Source organism: Petromyzon marinus, chromosome 62 (assembly GCF_048934315.1).
Source record: "Petromyzon marinus isolate PM22_M1 ecotype Great Lakes invasive population chromosome 62, UKy_Petmar_22M1.pri1.0, whole genome shotgun sequence".
Taxonomy (NCBI): domain Eukaryota; kingdom Metazoa; phylum Chordata; class Hyperoartia; order Petromyzontiformes; family Petromyzontidae; genus Petromyzon; species Petromyzon marinus.
Genome location: NC_133728.1, coordinates 1273508 through 1282719, shown reverse-complemented (window position 1 = coordinate 1282719; position 9212 = coordinate 1273508).

Sequence of the window (9212 nt, the reverse complement as noted above, 5' to 3'; positions counted from 1 at the left end):
TTCATCAATTCATACATTTGTTTCTCAGAACCATGTTGGGTCAGGAAAAGGGAGAGGCTGGGTTGGTTACTCGGTTGAAACTAAATTCAACAAAGTGGGGTCACAGTACAGTAGAACCGCTCTTGACCATTCTTTTGTTCACAACTCGTGGCTTAACGACCTCCTTAGAGCCCTGTGTTGTTCGCTTAACGACCTCCTTAGAGCCCTGTGTTGTTCGCTTAACGACCTCCTTAGAGCCCCGTGTTGTTCGCTGAACGACCTCCTTAGAGCCCCGTGTTGTTCGCTTAACGACCTCCTTAGAGCCCCGTGTTGTTCGCTTAACGACCTCCTTAGAGCCCCGTGTTGTTCGCTTAACGACCTCCTTAGAGCCCCGTGTTGTTCGCTTAACGACCTCCTTAGAGCCCCGTGTTGTTCGCTTAACGACCTCCTTAGAGCCCCGTGTTGTTCGCTTAACGACCTCCTTAGAGCCCCGTGTTGTTCGCTTAACGACCTCCTTAGAGCCCCGTGTTGTTCGCTTAACGACCTCCTTAGAGCCCTGTGTTGTTCGCTTAACGACCTCCTTAGAGCCCTGTGTTGTTCGCTTAACGACCTCCTTAGAGCCCTGTGTTGTTCGCTTAACGACCTCCTTAGAGCCCCGTGTTGTTCGCTTAACGACCTCCTTAGAGCCCTGTGTTGTTCGCTTAACGACTTCCTTAGAGCCCTGTGTTGTTCGCTTAACGACCTCCTTAGAGCCCTGTGTTGTTCGCTTAACGACCTCCTTAGAGCCCCGTGTTGTTCGCTTAACGACCTCCTTAGAGCCCCATGTTGTTCGCTTAACGACCTCCTTAGAGCCCCGTGTTGTTCGCTTAACGACCTCCTTAGAGCCCCGTGTTGTTCGCTTAACGACCTCCTTAGAGCCCCGTGTTGTTCGCTTAACGACCTCCTTAGAGCCCCGTGTTGTTCGCTTAACGACCTCCTTAGAGCCCTGTGTTGTTCGCTTAACGACCTCCTTAGAGCCCCGTGTTGTTCGCTCAGTGACCATCCCCCTGTTCACGACTCGTGGCTTAATGACGAGCATGCAATCGCCAGTTTCGGCCAATCGGTGAGCTATGAAGTGGTCTGTCCAAGCCTCGGCCAATCGGCGTCGTCCATTCATGAGCCTTGTAACGGGGGGGGGGGGGGGGGGAATAGTTTACATTCGACATCCGCTGTGCTTTGAAGTGTACAAATATCTCTTGAATTGCAGGTGTCGCTTGCACTTGCCAATGACGAGCTTCACGACGGAATCGCTCCAATTGCCGTCGTTAAGAGGAGGTTCTGTCAAGGTTGAGAAGCAAGCTGCCTGTGAATCAAATCGAACTCGACTCACGTAGCACAATTCGTGCATGAAATGGCAACGCAAAGTGCTTTACAAGACAACTCAAAAGCCACCGACACAATTTCAGCGACAATAAGATGGAATACGTGAACAACAAAAACAAAGAGAGACGTTACAATGAAGTAAAGGTGTAATAAAGGTGTAATAAAAAGCGCACTGAGCACACCGTCAGGTGCATCCGAATTAAAAAGGCAATGTAAAGAGGGCACGTGCTTTAAGATGTGTTTTCTCTTGTTTTAAACCCATCCACTGGTCCCAACGCCCTCATCCCCAGACGTTTATTATCATTGTGGTTTCCCCAACGTCCTCGCTGTCCCGTCGCGTTAACGCGGCTCGCAACACGCGCCCTGAGGACCCCCGCGGGGTTCACCCCCGTGCCGTGAGGACCCCCGCGAGGTTCACCCCGTGCCGTGAGGACCCCCGTGCCGTGAGGACCCCCGTGCCGTGAGGACCCCCGCGAGGTTCACCCCCGTGCCGTGAGGACCCCCGCGAGGTTCACCCCCGTGCCGTGAGGACCCCCGTGCCGTGAGGACCCCCGTGCCCTGAGGACCCCCGCGAGGTTCACCCCCGTGCCGTGAGGACCCCCGCGAGGTTCACCCCCGTGCCGTGAGGACCCCCGCGCCGTGAGGACCCCCGCGCCGTGAGGACCCCCGCGCCGTGAGGACCCCCGCGCCGTGAGGACCCCCGCGCCGTGAGGACCCCCGCGCCGTGAGGACCCCCGTGCCGTGAGGACCCCCGTGCCGTGAGGACCCCCGTGCCGTGAGGACCCCCGCGGGGTTCACCCCCGCGTCTTCCTGCACGGGGACATTCCCCGTGCAGCTCCATGCGGCACACGGCCGCTTCAATCAATGCGGGCAGCAGCAACAACAACAAGAACTTAGTTGTCGATGTGTTTGTGTTTATCCCTTGTGATGGCACTTTGCAGGATGAACGTTGAGACGTACAAGAGGCACCGGAGTGGCTTGTCTCACTTGGTCTGTCGTAAGGGTGAGGCACAAGGGGTTGACGGCTCTGTGGTGGTGACATTGCCTCTCTCACCACCCCCCACGCGCCCACGGGCGGGAGAATTCCCGTGCCAAGTGTTGCAAGGGAACAAGAAATGCCGAAAGTAAATATTGTTTTTGGATGGTAGCGACTGTCTGCTGAGTGTGCTCGAGTGCGAGCCCGTGTTTGTCTTGGCGCTAATAGGCGCTCGCAAACACCACTTGCCCGATAAGCCTCATTATACCAACAGACACCCCTGCGTGTGTGATTGTGTGTGCTGAGGGTGTGTATTGTGTAAAGACGATAGGGGGTATTGGTTAGCGCTCTGCGCTACGAACACGGCCACCCGGGTTCGATTCCCGCTCACGGCCAACACCACAGGTGACGATTATCTGAACCGGTCCTGGGCCTCCCCTAGGTCGACTCGGCCTCAATTGAGTACCTGGTGCGGTGTGTAGTAAACATCGCCACTGGGGAGACAAAGGCGGCCGGGCGCGTTGCTGGCCACCAACCCCCTCGTGTGCCACAGTGCCGGTAGCCTTCAAGGGTGCTGCTAGCCCCAACAGTCTGTTAAGGCTACACGGGGGACCTTTGCCTTCATTTTGTGAGTCCGTGTGCGCGAATGAGTGAGTGGGGGAGACAAAGGCGGCCGGGCGTAGTGTTGGCCACCCCCCCCCCCCCCCGTGTGCCCTACCGGCCTTCATAGTTGCTGCTGCTGCTACTCCCTGACAGCACTTGCCCCAACAGTCTGTTAAGGCTACACGGGGGGGGGGGGGGGGGGGCTTTTGTCTGTGTGTTTTATTTGGCCACGAAACACGAAGATCAGCCCGTGTCGGTTCGGGCCGAGTGCTGTTAGCGAGCAGCGCCTCCGTGACGCGGTGTGGGTTGGGAACGGTGGCCCAGCAGAGATGCGCGCCGCGTCTCGAACCCGGCCACGCCACTTCCACTCCCGCTCACGGGCCCCAACATTCCAGCGAAGAATCTGAATCTGCCCGAGGCCTCCCCCGGGATCCACTGGGCCTAGAACGAGCGCTTGGCGTGGTATGTGAACATCGGCGGTCTCGACCACGCCACCGTCCTGGCCTTAATAGGTGCTCACGGACAGCAGTCTGTGTAGGCTGCATGGGGGATCTTTGTGTTTGCCGCTATGCGAGACCGGTCACTGGGGAGGAGGCTGGTAGCTAGACCGGTACGGCCTGGGAGTAATAAACGTATACTCTACCAGGAACTAAAATCGTTTTATTGTTACTGGGTGTCGGGTCTCACTGAGCCGTGAAGCCACCTGGCCATCACACATTATAGCTCGTCATCAACGTGTGGAAATTCACAGCAGTCAAATACTCCAAAGGCGTGGTGGTGGTGATGTGGAGTCTAAATGTGGAGGGGAAAACCGGAGGACACGGAGAAATATCCACGCGACCACAGAGAGAGAGACGCAAAATCCAAATATACAGCAGCAGGCATCAGTCAGCGTAGGGATCGAACCCACGACCTCCTGCATACCACCAGGCGAGGTAGTTAACATCTCCTAGCCACCGTGATGATGATGAGAGAGAGAGACGACTTCCTGTACACCAGGCGAGGTAGTTAACATCTCCTAGCCACCGTGATGATGATGAGAGAGAGACACGCAAACTCCAAATATACAGCAGCAGGCATCAGTCAGCGTAGGGATGGAACCCACGACCTCCTGTACACCAGGCGAGGTAGTTAACATCTCCTAGACACCGTGAAGATGATGAGAGAGAGAGAGACACGAAAACTCCAAATATACAGCAGGCGACCTCCTGTACACCAGGCGAGGTAGTTAACATCTCCTAGCCACCGTGATGATGATGAGAGACAGCGACACGCAAACTCCAAATATACAGCAGCAGCAGGAATTTTAATCCGAAGGGCCCTTAGAGGGAGAGTCCCAGGGTTTCCCGGCGCCGGGAAACTGACCGCCCCTCACAAGACTGGTCACTTTGCGGTGCCATTAGAATTGGCTTCAAGTATGGGCGCAGAAATAAAAAGATTCCCTGGGCCAACTGCAATGAGTTACTCACGACATTGGGGGGGGGGGGGGGGGGGAGGACGAGGTAACGGTGGGGGGGTAAGGCGGTAAGTACAGGTAGGTACACGCCTTTGAAGTAAAGGGAATATAAAGAGTGGCCCGGGACGATTTTGGTCTCTTGTCTTCAACCTCCGGGCCGCCGAGACCCTCTCCCTGCCGTCCTGCCTCCGTGTGATGCCAGCGAGTGCCGCTACGAGGCAGTGATGGGTGAAGTCCTTCTCCCTCTGAATCTCACAGCGTCCGTGCGACGCGCACTAACACACACACTTCAAATAAACCTACCATTACAATTATAGACTGATCATTTCTTTGTCAGTGGGCAAACGTACAAAATCAGCAAGGGGATCAAATACTTTTTTATCCCCCTCACTGTACGTTCAACCACACTATAAGCGCACACGGACATCGCGTTCAATTATCTTTGGTAAAAAAATGTTTTTTTAAACGAGTCGAGAATGCAAGTAATGAAGGGATAAGCTCATTTGCAAGGATCGCCTGGGTCACCAGCACGACAAGAGCTCTACAATATCCCTGGAACAATTTTTTTTCTACCTTGCGAGTATCAAAGTATGCAGCCCTTTCTGGCACTCAAACAGCAGTTGTGTTAAGAGGCGCACACACCAAATAGATTATGGCTTTTGCAAGGAATCAAGTGACTGCGTTAACCACACCACGGTGCCTGTGTTTAACGTGCAAACAAAACGTGCTCCGATAATATTATTATTAATAATAATACATGATGCATTGTCTTTGAAACGGACTGTCCTCCAGCAGAGGCAGCAGCAGCAGCATCCTTTTTGACGGCATCGCCTCCCCACCAGTGTCACAGCAAAGAAAAACGTCAAAGAGGCGAACACCTCTCGTGAGCGTCGGTTGGCCACGTGCGAGAGAAATTGTGCACACGAAGACAAAACAAAGACAAAAGATCGCCCGTGTAGCCTGTAACAGACTGTAGGGGCAAGTGCTGTTAGCGAAGTGGGTTGCCAGCACCACGCCCGGCCGCCTTTGTCTCCCCAGTGGCGATGTTGACTACACACCGCACCAGGTACTCATTTGAGGCCGAGTCGACCTAGGGGAGGCCCAGGGCCGGTTCGGATCATCGTCACCGGCGGTGTTGGCCGTGAGCGGGAATCGAACCCGGATTGCCAGGTTCACAGCGCAGCGTAGCGGTAACCGCTACACGACCGCTACACGTACACACACAACAACAATAACCGCCATTCGCCACTAAGTGGCGGTGACGTCACCACGACGCTTGTGCCAGGCCATGTGCACCTTGAGGCCACGTGAAGTGTCGAACGCCCGCTGGCAGGAGGTCACGGGGCAGACCCAGCAGGTGCCACGGGTCGACTGACTGAGATGACTGAGATGAGTGGCTGATGCACCACCTGTGCCCCCTACTGTGCCAACCTGCTGTGATTTAGCCACCCGGCGCTCCGCTCGTTGTTGTGAGCGTCGCTCCTCCGCCCTCCGTTGTTGTTGGAGGGCGACTGCCTCCAACTGCCCAGTAGCGTCCTTCACGAGCCTCCTCCACAGAGGCCGATCTTGACACCGCTGGTACCAGTCATCGGCAAGTCCACTCAGCTCCACGTCCTCCTGTACCACATCACTCCATCTCTTCTCTAGCCCGGGCCGCGCCCGTTTAGCCCCCTCGATCCGGCCGAACAAAAGCTGTTTCGGCATGCGGTGCCCAGCCAACGCAGCCTTGCCTGCCGGAGGAGCTCACCGATGGGACCTTGCCCAGATCTTTCAAGGATTTCTGAGCTCCTCACACAATCCAGCCTGGTTAAACCCAGGATTGATCGTAGGCAGGCCAGCCTCAATGTTCCAACCGGCGGAGATGTTCCATTAGGAGGGTCCACGTTCCGCAAGCGGTACACACACAGACACACGTACAATCGAGCGTCTCACAACAGGGAGTGGCTCCAATTTTGAACACAAAAGTGTTGACGCGTGGCAGCGAGGTGTGTGGGGAGCCGCGAGTGATCTGTGAGAAAAAGAGCCGTGTGGCTTATCGGATTTTCTCTAAATACGATGTGGGCTCGCCTGCCCATCAACACGGGGCGAGGAATTGCGGTGGTGGAGTAGAACCCCACCGAAGATGAACATCGGTGGAGGGATGCAGGTGATGCTGATGATGTACGACCCGGGATCGATTCCCGCTCACGGCTACCAACACCGCAGATGATCATCGACACCGGTCCTGGGCTTCCCCGCTGTTGCGGTGTGTAAACATCGAGAGGGTAGACGATTGGATATGTATGTGAGTTTGTGTGTGAGTTGGTATGTAGGTGAGTTTGTAGGCGAGTTGGTATGTAGATGAGTGGATGTTTAGATGAGTGTGTCGATGAGTGGGTGTCTAATTGAGTGTGTAGGTGAGTGTGTAGGTGAGTGTTTAGGTGAGTCCGTAGGTGAGTGTGTAGGTGAGTGTCTAGGTGAGTGTGTAGGTGAGTGTTTAGGTGAGTGTATAGGTGAGTGTGTAGGTGAGTGTGGACGTGGGTGTGTAGGTGAGTGTCTTGGTGAGTGTGTAGGTGTGTAGGTGAGTGTGTAGGTGAGTGTGTAGGTGAGTGTGTAGGTGAGTGTGTAGGTGTGTAGGTGAGTGTGTAAATGAGTGTCTAGGTGTGTAGGTGAGTGTGTAGGTGAGTTTCTAGGTGAGTGTGGAGGTGAGTGTCTAGGTGAGTGTGTAGGTGAGTAGGTGAGTGTGTAGGTGAGTGTGTAGGTATGTAGGTGTCCGGCAAAACAACCCCCTACCTCCTCGCGGTGCCGGACGGGCAACTCTGTCGTGGACAGTGCTGTGGGGGGAGATCCAATTTTGATTGGCTCCTCCCCTCATGGCATATGTGTCCACCACAGGGGCTAAACGGGGGCTCTGGACGGGTGCGAGGGGCTGGTAACCCCTCCACCTTCAATTAATTACCACGAAACCACGAGTTAAACTCAAATATGTAACTAATAAGCTTGTGCCGGAGGCCCCGGGGGGCCAGGCGTCTATGACGTCTCCTGGCCAAACCCCAATTGGTGGAGCCAGGAGATTGAATATCCACCCTCGGGGCTCCTCCAGAAACAACGAAAAGCCACTACGGGTGGCCACGTGGAATGTTCGAATGCTCACTGCGGAGGAGAGGCTGCCACTCCTCTGTCGGGAGCTGGACCGGTACCGCCTGGATCTATGCGGCATTCAGGAGGTCCGGTGGACTGGCTCTGGCTCCTGCCACCATGAGGGGTGGACAGTCCTCTACTCGGGGCAGCAGACTGCCAAACAACAGGGTGTGGCTCTTCTTTTGAACAAAATAATGAAGGGGGCGTGGGAGCGTGGCGGTAAGGTGTGGGAAGCTGTAAACCCCAGGCTACTTTGGGCTCGCCTTCCCATCAACCGGAGGCGAGGAATGGTGGTCGTGGTTATTTATGCCCCCACCGAAGATGAACATCCGTGGAGGGATGCAGGCAAAGCCGATGAGTCAGATGCCTTCTATGACCTCTTGTCACAGGTGCTGGCTAAAGTGGCCCCTCGGGAAAGAGTCATCATGTTGGGTGACTTTAATGCCCGAGTTGGTCATGATACTGGCACCTTGTCTGGAGTGATTGGAGGGCATGGGCCAGATCAGCTCAATAACAACGGTAGGAGGCTGCTAGATTTTTGTGCAGCCCATGGGCTTGTAATTACCAACACGCTGTTCCGGCATCGGCGCATCCACACAACATCATGGATGCATGCCGGGTCCAAGCAAGAACATCTGCTGGACTACATAGTGACGGACCAGCGGATGCGAGCCCATGTCCTTGACACCAGGACCTACCGTGGAGCTGATCTGCCCTCTGACCATCGACTAGTTATCTGTAAGATGCGCCTGCCATTCTTCCACTCCGGTGGTGGGTGTACACCGAGGACTACATTCCGACCTAAAGTGGCGTGGTCTCAGTTATCTGATGAAAGTTGCAAGCGAGAATTTCATCATCGCTTGCGGCTGGGATTGGCATCGTCCCTGACTCCTCCTGATGTCGAGGGTAAATGGGCAAGGTTTAGGACTGTGACTCATGCAGCTGCAATGGCTGCTTTGGGTACGCGGTCCAGACCTCCCCAGATACCCTGGCTGACAGAGAAGGTGTACAGGATGGTTGAGAAAAAGCAACAGGCCCACTGTCATCGGCTACAGAATCCCACGTCAGAGAATGAGGAGGCTTACCGCAGCCTTCGCTCGGAGGTTCGGAGAGCCGTGAGGCGCTGCAAGGATGGGTGGTGGTCGCGGGTTGCTGAGGAGATGGAGTCTGCCTCAGTGGCCCGTGATCACAAATCTCTATTTAACTCTATCAAAAAAGTAACCTGCAGCGCCACACCTATTACCATCATTAGGGGAAAAAACGGTGATCCAATCTCCGACCCCCAGGAACAGGTTTGCAGATTTGCTGAGCATTTCTGTGAGGTCCTGGGGGAGGGAAAATCCCTCAGCCAGGAAAACATCGTGGCACAAAGTGAGGATGACCCTGCTGAGGCTGCGGTGCCTCAAATATTGGAATAAGTCACCCCCTGTGAGTGGCTGGCTGAGGTGCCATCTGTTGAGGAAGTACTGAAGGCGATCCGGAGTCTGAGACCGGGAAAGGCAGCGGGCAGAGATGATCTCACAAGCGAAATGCTGAGGGAGGGTGGCGTTGTGCACAGACTGCCCTATATGACATCATAACAATGGTCTGGGCCACTGGACGGGTTCCGCAGGATTGGAAGGATGCCCTGGTGGTCCGCCTCTTTAAGAAGGGGGACCGCACAGACTGTAACAACTACAGGGGCATCTCACTCCTCAGTGTGCCGGGAAAGGTCCT